This window comes from Populus trichocarpa, chromosome 6 (assembly GCF_000002775.5).
Source record: "Populus trichocarpa isolate Nisqually-1 chromosome 6, P.trichocarpa_v4.1, whole genome shotgun sequence".
NCBI lineage: Eukaryota > Viridiplantae > Streptophyta > Magnoliopsida > Malpighiales > Salicaceae > Populus > Populus trichocarpa.
In genome coordinates this window covers 10,040,048-10,054,343 of record NC_037290.2, presented here as the reverse complement: position 1 = coordinate 10,054,343, position 14,296 = coordinate 10,040,048, and positions in this window count along the sequence as shown.

The following is a 14,296-nucleotide window of genomic DNA, read 5'->3' as shown; positions in this document are numbered from 1 at the left end:
GTACAGGGGGGATATAAAGTACTTTTTAAAAATATATTTCATTTGAAATATTTTTTTATGTTTATTTATTTTTTATAATAGTACATAAAAATCATTAAAAAATTAATTTATTATTTTTTCAATTAAAATGTATTTTTTAAACTCATCAAAAAACATAAACTTCCACACTTTCAAAGATTTTGCAATTTGATGGAGACCCTTAAAAATTACTATACTCTCAAATTGAGCTTATACACTTTGAGTCATTCAAGGACTCCACATCGATCTAGATTTTGCAATTTTGATGGAGACCCTTAAAAACAATCAAAGAGCTTTTGTGCAGCTTATATAAATAAATGTATGATTGATCATTCGGATGAGAATGCGAGTGTGTGTTTGGACCTCCATTATGTGGTCCATTCTTTAATTTTCAAAGGGTTTGGTTGTGAAAAGATGGCGGTGGACCCCCAACTTTAATTTTTTTTATATTTAAAATAAGCTATAATTTGATGTTTTTATGATTAAAAAGAAGGAAAAAAAACATAATACCATTATAAATCCCTTACAAAAATTATCACTCAACCTTTTCTTCCACGCATTTTTTAGATATATTCTTTCCCATAACTACAAATTAAAACTATTATGATTCCGGTCATCTTTAATATATCTTTTAATAATTGAATTAAATAAATAAAAATCCACTTGCTCTTTCTGAACGAAAAAATTGGAAAAATAAGTGACTCGAAGTCATTGAAGCAATCTCAGTGCATTGCTTTCCATTGATCATGTCATTGCTGGCTGAGCCACGTGACCATATAGAGCAGTTGGACCCAAATAGGTAAACCTAGCTAGATATTATAATGGGAGAAAAAGGAGTAACAAGGTATGGCCCCAGACATGATTGATATATACGTGTATGATATGATATGACATGATTTTCCCCTTACCATTATTATTTGGCACATGATCCTGATTTGATATATTTTTTTGTAGTTGCCGTTGTGCTATTTCTAAGGCGTTTGATTGTCTCTCCTTGTTTCAGACAAACAAGGCCGTGTTTGTTTTGTTTCTAGAAAGCACTATCGTTACCTGTTTTTACCATTCGCAAATTACTAGGTAAAAACCTTCGAGGCATCAAACCATGTTTTCAAATATCCCGTGAATTCCACAAGGATAGAGGAGAACAGGACATGAACATGGAACATGTCAGTAGTACTGGTCACAAATGTAGGGCATCCGAACAGGCAAGGTGAAATGATCTCAAACAAGTGGGGAGACAAGAATTTTTAAAAGAGTCGGTGAATTACTAATAAATATTTGATATTATATATTATATAGACATGTATTATATATAGAGAAGTCAATTTGAAATGTATATATTAACTCATGTCAAGCAAAATTAATTTAAAAATATTTTTAAAATAAAAAAAACTTATATCATAATTGTTTTTCAAGTTTTTGTATTTTAAAATTGTTTCATAATGATTTTATTTTTAATTTGATTAAAATATTCTTTCTCAATATATACAATCAAACTTTCATTCATTCTATATCTTCGAGGGACTAGTGAAATTATTGGCAACAATTCTTTGTTGACTTATTGTTTTATACAAGTGGGTTAAATATAAATATTAATATATTTTTTTTAATTTTTTTTTATTGTGCCTCTAATTTTTTGAGTTGTCTAGTATTTCATTTTTAATCACTAGTAAGTTGATCACCATCATTTTTCATATGAAATTCATAACAAAATACATATTAGTTCATCAAAACTCATTTTAATTCATATTCATATGCATATATTATTATCCATATAAATATTAATTTAACAAATCCATAAATTATCATAAACTCTAACATTTTTAATAACTAATTAATTATAAAGAAATAAAACTAAAATTAAACAATGGAATAAATAGAAAAAAGGAAGGAAACTCACCTAAAACATAAAGTATAAAGCATAAAATGTTACTTATTTAACTAATTAATAGTTTAGGACTTGAAGAGAAATTTTATAGAAGAAAGAGCGACAGGAACAATAGTTCAAAAAGGAAGAAGAAGAGCTTGTATCAATTAATAACTTATTACAAAAATTAAACTTGTTAAGTTATTATATTAACATTTTAATATAAAAAATATTTTTTTAAAAAAAATTAAGGAGGCAATTGCCCCCTCTTTTCCCATTGTGGCTCCAAAACTACGTTGATGAGAGGGGTTCGCGCGGGGGTCGCCGTGCTGGGAATGGTGGGGAGATTACAATGGCCAGTGGCGCCGTGCATGAATCCTAAAAGTGCAAGGAAAATAATATTAGTAAAGGAGTACACATTAATCTCTAGTTTTTCATGTGCTGTTGTCTCCTGTGAAGTAGCTTAGTCTAGTCAAGAGAACAAAATTAGCCTCCCCCCAACCATCATTACCAAAAATATGTCTTTGGTGGCATTCAAACCTTCTAACCCTTCGTTTCATGCCTTGCTTTGATATTTTGGGACATGACTCCTTATCTCCAGCATTCCTAAAACTTGGCCAACATCAAATTCAGACCGTTGGATTTGGACCTACCCGATCCGGAAACCAAAACCCTACCTGAAGAATGTACCGTGTAAAAAAGTATGAGACGGTCATTTTTACAAGTTAAAACGGGAGGAATATCTACATCTACTAGTTATTACAAGTTACAAAGCTGTAAAATGTACAGGTCATTTTTTGATGAATGCCCCCTGCGGCCATTAAAAATACCAGAAATGTTTCTAGTCAAGAAGAGAGTTATGAGCAGCAGCTTTCGGCTTCAAACTCCCCACGTGAGATGCGAATATTGTAAAGAAAGAGATGTCCAGTCAACAGAAAGAAAAGAAAAGGCTGTCAGTGTAAAGACTGCTAGTTGGCATAGATCTCCCACGAATGGAAAACAGCGCTTGCAGTTTTGTCAAGTTCCATTAAATTCTTCAACCTTGGTTTCTCAGGCTCACCTTATTGGTAATGAATAAACGAAAAAGCCAGCAGGCTTCATCAATTGTTAATATTCCAAGTTCCACTTTTTTTTGCTTTTTGTGTGTGTGTGTAAAGAGGAATTCTCAAATCTATCTTTCCCGTCTAATTAAAAGACAAATTATTCACGTTATAAATAAAGATTTATGAGCTGATGACATGAACATGTCCAGCAATGGAGAAAAATAACATCAGAATCTAACACTGGGGGGAAATTAAAATTAAAATCTCATTAATTTCTATATAGAGTTAGTGCGAAACCAAAGTAAAAAACTCAGATCAAAACAATAGTAATCATCCATTATAATTGCAAATGGAATCTAATAGCGTTTGCAAATTATTGAGAATAAAAATCTGCAAAGACAAACGAGTTTATTTAGTAACGCATCCTTGACAGAAAAAATAGAATTGAAGCATTCTGGAAGCACAGTTGGGAGTATTATTTTTTATACTCCGAAAGGAAAATGTCAGCAGATTCCTTAAAAGAAAAGATAAAATCAGCAGCAATCCCTATGAATGTTATGAGACAGGAGCTTTTGAATAATTGCGCTCTCTGAACCTAGATGACACAGCAATTTCATATCACTTATTTCATTGACTGGACGTATATCACCATCACTTATAAGATTCCATTTTGGCTGACCCACTAAAACCTCCTCATATTTCAAGCTAATAAAATTTTAGGAGCTTTTTTTTCTTTTTTTAAGTCTTAGCAAAATTAAAAAAAGATTTTATCAAAATAACATAGATAACAAAAAAATATTTAGAAATCCAGCACACATGATCAAGTCGTATATAGCATCTACAATATTCGAGTCATATATACCTTTTGTAACTCATTTATCACAAATCATATCTGCGACTTCAGTGTCGCAGATGCCAATTGCGACACTCAAGTCGCATATATGATTTGTGACTCCTCTAACAGACTCACCCTAGAAAAGTCTCTTTTTCTATTAACTCCTTGCTAAAAAAAACAATTCGCACAATTCAAATAACTAGTTTTCCAACATCAAAACACAATTCACATAAGCAGGACATAACATCTTCAATCATTAGTAACAAAATTAGACAACATTTAACATAACATAACATTTGATTAAAATTAAACTAACTATACATATATCTATAATTCTCATAACATATAATAACATGTAACTATATCTAATAATTACCTTAGCTCATACAAGGGATTGGAGCACTTGGGACAAGTCTGGAGCATCACTCTAACTCAAGGACGAGTTTGTAATATCCATGTAGGTGTGAGGATCAATATCATCTCAACTCATGGATGGACCTGGGACGCTCGTGGACGAGCCTGGGACGCTTGATGATGGGCCTGGAATGCTCGTGGATGGACCAGCATCCCCAACACTCCCACAATAAGCAATCCCATCTTCCGCTAATGTCACTTCAAGACGCTCAGCCTCCTCAACCTCTTGGAGTCCACGACGATATAAGTTGAGCATAGTGTTGGCCATAATACATCTCATCTCATTGACACCTTCACGGATAGTTATTGCTATTTTCTGAGCCTCCTATATTAAGTAATGAATATACATACATTAAAAATCAATTAGTTGTCATCATCCATAATAAAATTAATTCAGTATTTAATAAATGTTGTATGTAAAACAATATTGCATACCAATCAATTTTTTCTCGAATATCAGGGCGCATAATGCATCGAATTGGACACCTCGAGAAACGTGATCAAGTAGGTATAATGAAATGGCGCGTAATAGACAGATATCATCTTATGTAGGTATCTACATAAACCGTCGAATGTCGCTCCTCAAAAACATGATCTCTCCTAGCATTATAAAGATCTAGGTAAAATACATGAATCACCAATCAATTCCCCTCGTGCTTACCTTAACGACTAATATTGTGCAGCTCATCATCGGTTTTAATATAATCTAGTATATGTTGAGATACTTCAAATTGTCACATTACCCAATCTAGACAATGCATCTCAACAATGTCGAGGCAGTGTAATGGGACCTATGCTAATGAAATATCAGATCCCTTATAACATATAGACGAAGCTGAAATTATCAAGTCCTCTGTGTATGGAATCCATATAACCTATCAAAACATATGGAAGACTTATATTAGATAACAAACCAAAAATAAATAATTTACGTTCAAATAACAAAAAATTCAATACATTTATAACTCATATCTAATGTGGTTATTATGTGTTTGACTCATCCCGGTAAAACTTGTGGACATGAGTGGGATTTACCATAAAATATCTAGCCCAACACCATCTGGCATAACAAGCCACAAAGCTAGTACATTTTGTACATTCAATTTATATAAATGACATGCTGACTAGAATCAATTTAATTTTATTATTACCTAGAACCAATGGATAGCGGCCTCTAAGTGATAATATCAAACATGTTATTACCCAAACTCTCTGGATGCCCGATATGAATGTGCTCTCATGACCAGAGCTATATTAATCAACATTGACAATTATAAGTTAGTATTTTAAATATCATTAATTCTAATAATCAAATAATTTAAAATAAATATACCTGAAGAAATAATAGACACTCAGCAATTTGTTTTATCATTTTTAAACATGCTTTACATAGTTGCATATATAGATATGCAAGCATGACCCCCTAGTTGTAATTAGAAATTGCATAGAAATCTTTAAGTTAAGTAAAAAAAAAAAAACAATGGTACTACATTGCTAATAGTACTTTTGAAAATAAGACCTCCAAGCATATGTAATATGTATGTCTGAGCATACATAATCAACTGTTCCTCTTTCGCATATGCTAGAGGGTCTTAAAATTTATATACAACCATGTCAATTTGATGTAGTCACCCATATAAGCACTGGTTAGAGGCACCCGTAATAGGCAATCACATAAAGTATCTATGTCAATTGACCTTCCATGGCTTGTCACAGGAGTTCCATCTATCAAAAGACCAGTCAGCATGGTGACATCTTATAGTGTAGGTGTCATCTCACCAACATATAGACGGAAGGTGTGTGTTTCACGCCTCCTTCGCTCAACCAATACTGCAATTAATGTGTGGTCAAGATATATGTCATGTAGTTATAGCTAATCTCATAAAAACCAACATCAATAACAAATGAGTGGACACACTCATGCAACTCCATCAAGGTATGTTGTCAAGGTGTTACATGATCACCACCCTGGAAATTAAGCAATTTAGTTATTTAAACAATTAAAATTTCTAAGATTTTAATAATTTTAAATGCTTAATTAGAATATTTATTTCACATCTCCGCTCCAAATATCATCGGAATGATGCTAATCATGCATATATAAAACTGACCTATCATCAGGATTTGCCTCAACAATAAGGTGGTCCTGCCTGTCGACACTTCTAGAAGCAGTTAAACCTCCTATAATCCGAACCATGTCTCCCTCGAGGTCTTATATAAAAAATTATTAGCCTTTGCAATACAATTGAACATCCAATTAGTTAAATTAAAAACAATAATTGAAGTTTATATAATTCAAAACAAATACAAAAAAAATAACATTCGTTGTCTAGTTTATTAATATCTTAGGGTTAATCAAAATTCATAATTTTTCAACAAAACCATAATGATAATATAATTGGCTAAAACCTAAATTCATCAAATTAATCGGTGAACACCTACATTCATCAAATTCGCTACCATAACAAAATTATCAATCAAATTTATGTATTTCATAGTTAATATTATTGTTTTATATGTAATTCAGTGTAATCCATAATTTAAAATAATTTCATAGCTAAATCAACACTAACTCTTTCAAAATAATTTTGTTAATTCACAATCAATAACAACCCAAAATCCTTGATTATTTTACAAAAATAAAAACATAATTATCAACTCAAATCACGTCTAATTAACCTAATCCCTAATTCAAAACCTTAGCATTCTATAAAATCAAATTAACACATATTAGCATAAATTATATCAAATTGATAAAGGAAAAGTGTTCAATATACTTTAAAATATAGAATGTGGGTGGTAATGGTGACCGGTGATGGTTGTTTCGGGTGAGAAATGGATGATTCATGGCGGAGAAAGAGAGAGAGAGAGAGAAAGATGGGTGATCTCATGTTGTTCTGGGTTTCATGGTGGGGGAGAGAGAGGAAGGTTGCTAACGGTGGTGAGAGGGGGGGAGAGAGAGAAGGAAAGAATGAGGGAAAGGGTCTCTAGGTATAAAATTCGAATGAAGTCATACATGCTATCTGTGACTCGCATGATGTAAATGCCATCTACAAAGTATGAGTTGCTAATGGCATCTGTGAACGACTCGCGTGTTGTAGTTGCCATCGGGGATTTGTGAAACTATGTCATATCCCCAAAAATTTTCTTCTCTTTGTTACTTTACCAATTGTTTTTCTTAATTATGCTATAAAAAAAAAAAAAAAAAAACCTCGAGTTTGGAAGTGATAGACCACATATTTCAAAAATTAAAAAACCATGATATCTTCAGTTTATCAATGGACTTCCATTTTATCTTAATAATATTTGTTTCTTTTGCTTCAAATGTCACAAGCCATTATATGTGAAGGAATCACTACTAGAAAAATATCAAATAGCAATGGAATTACCAATGGAATATTTTCCATTGGTAATTTTCGATTATAATATCAACAAAATATTTTAGTTGGAAATTTACAATGTAATTAACGACGAAATATGTTTTGTCGGTCATTACCAAAGGAATCACCAATAAAATAAAAATAATTACAAATTATGAAATTGTTTATCATTAAATCATAAAAATGAGACGTCATTATTGGTTTACGAATTGACCACTTTATTTTTCATCGTAAAATTCCATCGATAAATTTAAAAGTGTTATAATCGATATCAGCCTCATTCTCCCCTTCTTCTTCCTCCTCATCCTCCTCCTCCTCCTCCTTCCTTTGAACTGTAAATCAAAACAGTAGCCCCTCCCACCTATTTTCCTCCAAATCTAGGCCTCATCATCACAAATTCAGCCAGTCAACACTCTATGATGTTAGCATTATTGTGTTGGTACTATTTTTTCTAAATATTCCCTACACCAAGTAAGCAAACCTACCAAGTTATGTTTTAAGATAATGTATTAATATTTTTTTAATATTTTTAATGTAATTTGCTTGTCTATTTAAGTGTTTTACAACCTTTTCATATAGATTAAAGTTTGATTTATATGTTAGGGTTTGTTAGTAATTTGAGGAAATTTAAATTTGTTTGTAATTTGATGAAATTGATTTTGAATTTGATTTTGCAACTTAGGTGTGTTATAATGAAAGAAATGACAGATTATTTAATGGGTGACAATCACATTTTGTCAATTTTATTGTTATGTTGAAAATTTTAGGGAAATTGATTTTTTATGGAATTGATAACAATTAAATAGTATTAATTTAGATTAAATAAGTTTGAATTGAATAAATGATAGATAATTAGTTGGTAGCGATTAATTGTTGTTAATTGGATTTATTTAGTTAACATTTTTACATATCATTATATTTTTTTACAAAAAAAATAATTGGTTATTAGATTGTGAATTCACTTTTAATTATCAAAATTGAATTTTGAATTGATTGTTATATTATTAAGAAATATTGTCATTATTATTCTATATAGGTTTCCTAATTATTGGATAATCTTTTTTTTATGTAACGAGATTCTCGTCAAATGTTGTATAGGGAAGGTTATTGTAAAGGGGTTTAGGGTTTTATTAATGTTTCTCTTTTAAATCTAAATAATATTAGGGGAGGCATAATTAGATATCCATGTTTGAAGTGTAAAAACAAAAAGTTTCACCAATTAGATGTTGTGATGATGCATCTTTTAAGAAAATGGTTCATTGAGAAAGACTTGTATTGATTTGCACACGAAGAACTCTTTGTTTCTTACAAGACCATGCTAGAAAGGAATGTTGGCTCAACATCTAGTTATAGCAACAAACATGAAGTTGTAGATGATAAAAATAATCATTATAAGAGTATGGTAATGGATGCAATAATAATTAATCATTGTTATTCAAGTGAAGGTTCATGTGTAGATGAAGAACCAAATGTAGATGCAGCTAAGTTTTTTGAACTTTTAATTTTTTTTGATAAACTATTATGGGAAATTATCAGTCATTGCATGTGTTTAACATCAAGTCTAATTATGGTATGAGTGATGCCGATTAGGATAGCATAATCAAATGGGAAAAAAATTTTACTTGAAGATATGTTTTTTTTATCTTGATGTTTTCTTTTTATGACAAAAAAAAAAACATTATGGTTTTATAGCATAATCAAATAGGAAAAAAAAAACCATTGCACATGTGTTTAACATCAAGTCTGATTATGGTATAAGTGAGGTTGGTTATGATAACATAATCAAATGGGAAAAAAACATTTTACCTTAAGAAAATATGCTGAAAGAGAACTTTTATGTTGTAAAACTCATGATGAAACCCCTTGACCTTGGATACCAAAAAATTGATATGTGCCTAAAAATTTTACATGTTGTACTACGATGCGGATGTAAATTTAATGAAGTGCAAAACATGTGGATATACTCGGTATAAATCCAATACAGGTAGGGGAAGGACACTTATCACATATAAAATATTAAGATACTTCCCTATCACTCCTAGGCTGCAAAGGTTATTTGTCTCCAAAGACATTTGAGCACATGACATGGCATTATTCACATGATACGGATGATGGAGTCATGGTGCACTCTTCTAATGGTGAAGCTTGGAATTAGTTTAATAAGGTGCATCCTCAGTTTTCAATGGAATCATGAAATGTTCATTTTGGTTTGTGTACAGATGGGTTCGATCCATTTAGGTCTTTTGTTACTCCATATTCTTGTTGGCTGGACATACTAATAGTTTACAACTTGCCTTCGGGGATGTGTATGCAGCAGGAATTCATATTCTTATCTACAATCATACCCAGTCCTCATAGACCAAGTAGGAATATATGTTTTTTACTTTAACCGTTAATTGATGAGTTAAAAATAGTTATGGCCATTCGAGGTTTTGATTTATGATGTCGCAAGGAAATAGAATTTTCAAATAAAGATAGCTTTGATGTGAACTATAAATGAATTTTCTATGTATAAGATGGTTTTGGGATGGAGCACAAATAGAAAATTAGTTTGTCTATATTGTATGGAAAACAATAATGCCTTTACCTTAACAAATGGTGGTAAAGTTTCCTTTTTCAATTGCTACTAGAGGTTCTAGCCATGTCATCATCGATACAAAAAGAAAACGTAAAAGACTTTCTAAAAGGTAAAGCTGAAAAGGATGTTGCACCCCCGGTACTATCAGATGAAGAATTGTATGATGTAGTTTCGTAATATGAGGACATTGTATTTAATTTTCAATTTGATAAACAAAAGTTTCTTGGTTTTAGTGTGATCCATAATTGGATAAAGCATAGTATTTTTTCACAAGCTTTCTTATTGGAAGACTAATGTCCTCCGCCTTAATTTAGATGTCATTCATATTGAGAAAAATATGTTTGAAATTTTGTTAACATGGTCATGGGCGTCAAATGAAAAACAAATGAAAATATAAAAGCTAAAATAGATATAACTTTGTATTATGACCATCAAAATATGGGGTTGCTTAATGATGAGGCATGTGTGACAACGTTTATAGCAACATTTGCCTTCAATAAAAAAGCACAATTTATTGTCTATGAATAACTAAAGAGTCTATAATTTCCTGATAAATATGCTTCGAACATAGCTAGATTGGTGAATTTGGAAGAATACAAATTGTATGGTATGAAGAGTCATGATTACCATATGTTTATGCAAAAACTCATTCTAATTGCATATAGGGATTTATTGTTAAAAGATATATAAGATGCACTCACAGAGATTAGTTATTTTTTAAAAGATATTTGCTCGAACAAGTTGTGTCCACAACACATGGAGTAGCTTGAAATGAACATCATTAAGATGATTTGTAAACTTGAGATGACCTTCTTTTTGTTTTTCTTCGGCTTAATGGAGCATTTGCCTATATATTTAGTGTATGAAGTGTCATAACCCAATTTCATGTCCCCTAAAATTATTTTATATTTTTTCCTTTTATTTAAAAATTAAAAAAATAATAAATTTTAAATCCAAAAATATTCTTGGGACATAAATAGATGAGCTTTTGTGCTGCAATAAGTCAAAACACCAGAAGGATAGTCAGATTGGAATATTATTGACAAGACGGGCTAAAAGAAGATTTAATTGAAGCAAAATTAAATTAGAAAGTCATTTTAACCAAAATTCGAAGAATTAATTAAGTTTAAGGCCTTAATTAAACTTCTAATCAGCTTATTTAACTTATTTAAGGACTTAATTGAAATTAAGTTTGAAAGAAAAATTTACCAAAATCAGAATTAATTAAACTTCTAATGGGTTTACTTTACTTAGTATAGGACTTCATTGAAGGAAAATGCATGTAAGAAAATTTGTTCTATTCAAACATAACATTGAATTATTGATTATGTGTTTACATATTGAATTGTTAATTAATTAATTTTCAGGTTCACAAATATAGAAGTTGAGTGAACAATAACTTCAACAATAAAATCATCAATAGAAGTGCCCTTGTTTCAATGGAGTCAGCTTAAAGAGCATCCTGAATGGATGTCCGTGGTTGAGGCTTGGTGAGGAAAGTTTAAGGTTAGTATATATATGTATATAATCAATACTTGTCATTAATAAAAGATTTTTTCATTTAGAAACTAATTATTTTATGAAATGATTGCAAGGAAAAATGTTGGTAAGACAAGGCAAACTCTAGGGCGGCAAAGCAAGTCTAAAAAAATCACAACGCAATTAGGTAAGTTTTAAAATATGAAGTATCTATTTTGTATTAAATTGTAATCTTTTTTTGTTATATTTTTTTATTTAACGAATCTTTGAACCAAGTTGCGTGATCTCTGGTATGACAAATACACCTACGCTAAGAGATATGCTGAGTCAGATGACTTTGAGAAGTGGAAGAATTATAGACCTCCCCACAACATGAAAAGTAGTTATGAGAGATATCTAGAGTTCTTCACGTGGAAGGTTTTTAGGAGGCGTTCATGGAGTGGGTCCTCAAACAAAAATAAAAAAACTCATGGTTTCATTAGCAAGCATACCAGCAAGTTGTTTCCTTTACTAACCATGAAAAGCATTTGTTAAGAGAACTTGTTTTATTTTTAAATATTTTTCTTAGAATGGTAGTTATTATTGGTGATAATGTTTAACTAATGATTTATTTTATAGGATACATGGCTTGGGCGCGAGCCAACTTCGATGGAGTTATAAATAGAAACACATATATGGAGGAAGGATAGATAAAAAAAAAAAGTGCAATAGTTTATGGACAGTCGAGCTGAAGTGTTTATTATAAGTTTTAAACCTTTTGTGCATTGTTTTGGACTAATTTTTTATCTATATCTTTTACTTGTATATTTTGTTGTGTAAGAACAATATAACATTGCCATACATGTCAACCATGAGAAGGACCCTTTAATCCATCCAGAATACAATCCGGAGTTGTGGTTGAAGGCTAAAGCAATTGGTGGACCCGATAGAAATTGAGTTTATGGTAACTTTATGACTATAGCCTGAAATATGAGGTCGGGTTGTAGTGTCTCAAACATAGACACCCCACAATCCATCACAAGTCAGCCATCATGAGTCATTAAAGAGTTGGTTGAAAAACGAATTAGTGCTTTGAGGGCCAAAATAGAGATAAAGTATGAATAAAAAAGGCAACAATGGATGGAGATGATTGCATATATGTTCAGTCATTATCCTCCTCCTTACTGACCTCCATGAAATTTTCCATTGTTTCCCCCTTCACCTCCATCTGCAACCTTTTTTTAATGTTTATAATCATTTGTAATTGATTTTTATAGTTAAATTAATAATATTAAATGTATTCTTCAGGTTATATTTTTTTATTTAATGTTGTTTAATGCTTCTCCGATTCAAATTGTTTTGCTAGCATTAAAAAAACAAATTAGTACACCACCAAAAGAATCACCGATAAATATAAAAACCCCATTGGTTATTTTGATGAAATTCCTTTCTCTTTAATATGAATCTTCAAATAAGAGATTTATTGGATGGTTGTTAGAGTTTCAAACTTAATTTTATTTGAACAAGACTCTGTGTTATCAAAAAGTAGTATTTGTCATACACAAACTTACATGTGATGTTGAAAATTAGTGGCATGATGTTCTAATTGATTGAGTACATATTGATAAGCCTACATTCCAGCATGGAAAAGTTTAAAAATTTTATTAATTTTGGAGTTTGTACAAATAATTATCAAGAGATTGTGTACAAGGTACATAAACAATTAAGTTATTATTAGTTGCCTTTTGTTTAATTCTCACTAATAACAAGAAGGCAAAATGTAGATGAGAGGTAGCTTGAGATGGGAATTGTTCAAGTCAATAACGAAAAGAAGTTGAAAAGAGATTCCGTTCTCAACTCACACATACCTAGTGTTCTGGCTCTATTGGCCAATATTATTAATGGTGAATCAGTTACTCTAGCTATAATCTATTTTTTAAGAAGAAAAGGAGTCACAATTCTTGTCATCCTTGAAGGAATAACCTGAAAAGGAATGAATGAAAGGTGATGTTATTTGTTAATTACATCTTCAGCAAGCTTCATGTTCTTAGTATGACTGCGAAGAACCTTAAGACACCTAACTTCATTTAGATCATCGATATCCATTTACCTATCAAATCTCAAAAACCTTCTTAGAGTAAGGTAAATGTTATTGGGCAGATTTTTAGAGCCAATTACAATAACATGTGCCCATGATTTTAGGCTATTCATGAGTGTTAAGAGGAGGAGTTAGGATACAATCCTCCTCTCAACCTCTTCATTCATCTTCTCTTATTTGGGAGCAATCGAATCAAATTTCTCGATAAATATAATTGAAGATGCACTCTTCTGTGTTCTCTCAAATGCTTTTCTGATATTGCTTTCACTCTTTTTAACCAATTTTAACATGATTTCAAGTCCATTAATATAAAAGAAGAAAGCATCAATTTCATTAGCAGTAACTCAAGCAATAATAGTGTTCCTATAACATAGAGGTTGATGTAGGTGCTTCTAATCATTTAGATATAGATTTGCCATAATTAAGCTATATGGATAGCCGTGTCCCATATTACTATGAGATTTCACGGGTGTAGTTTTATAAGAGGTTTATTGGTCATAACCAATTGAGGTTTAAAAGACCTCCAAGTAAGGCATAGAAGGTGTTGTTTAGGTTAATTTTGTTATTTTTCGTCTTTATTTTTTTATTTCCTAGTTTGTTTAGGA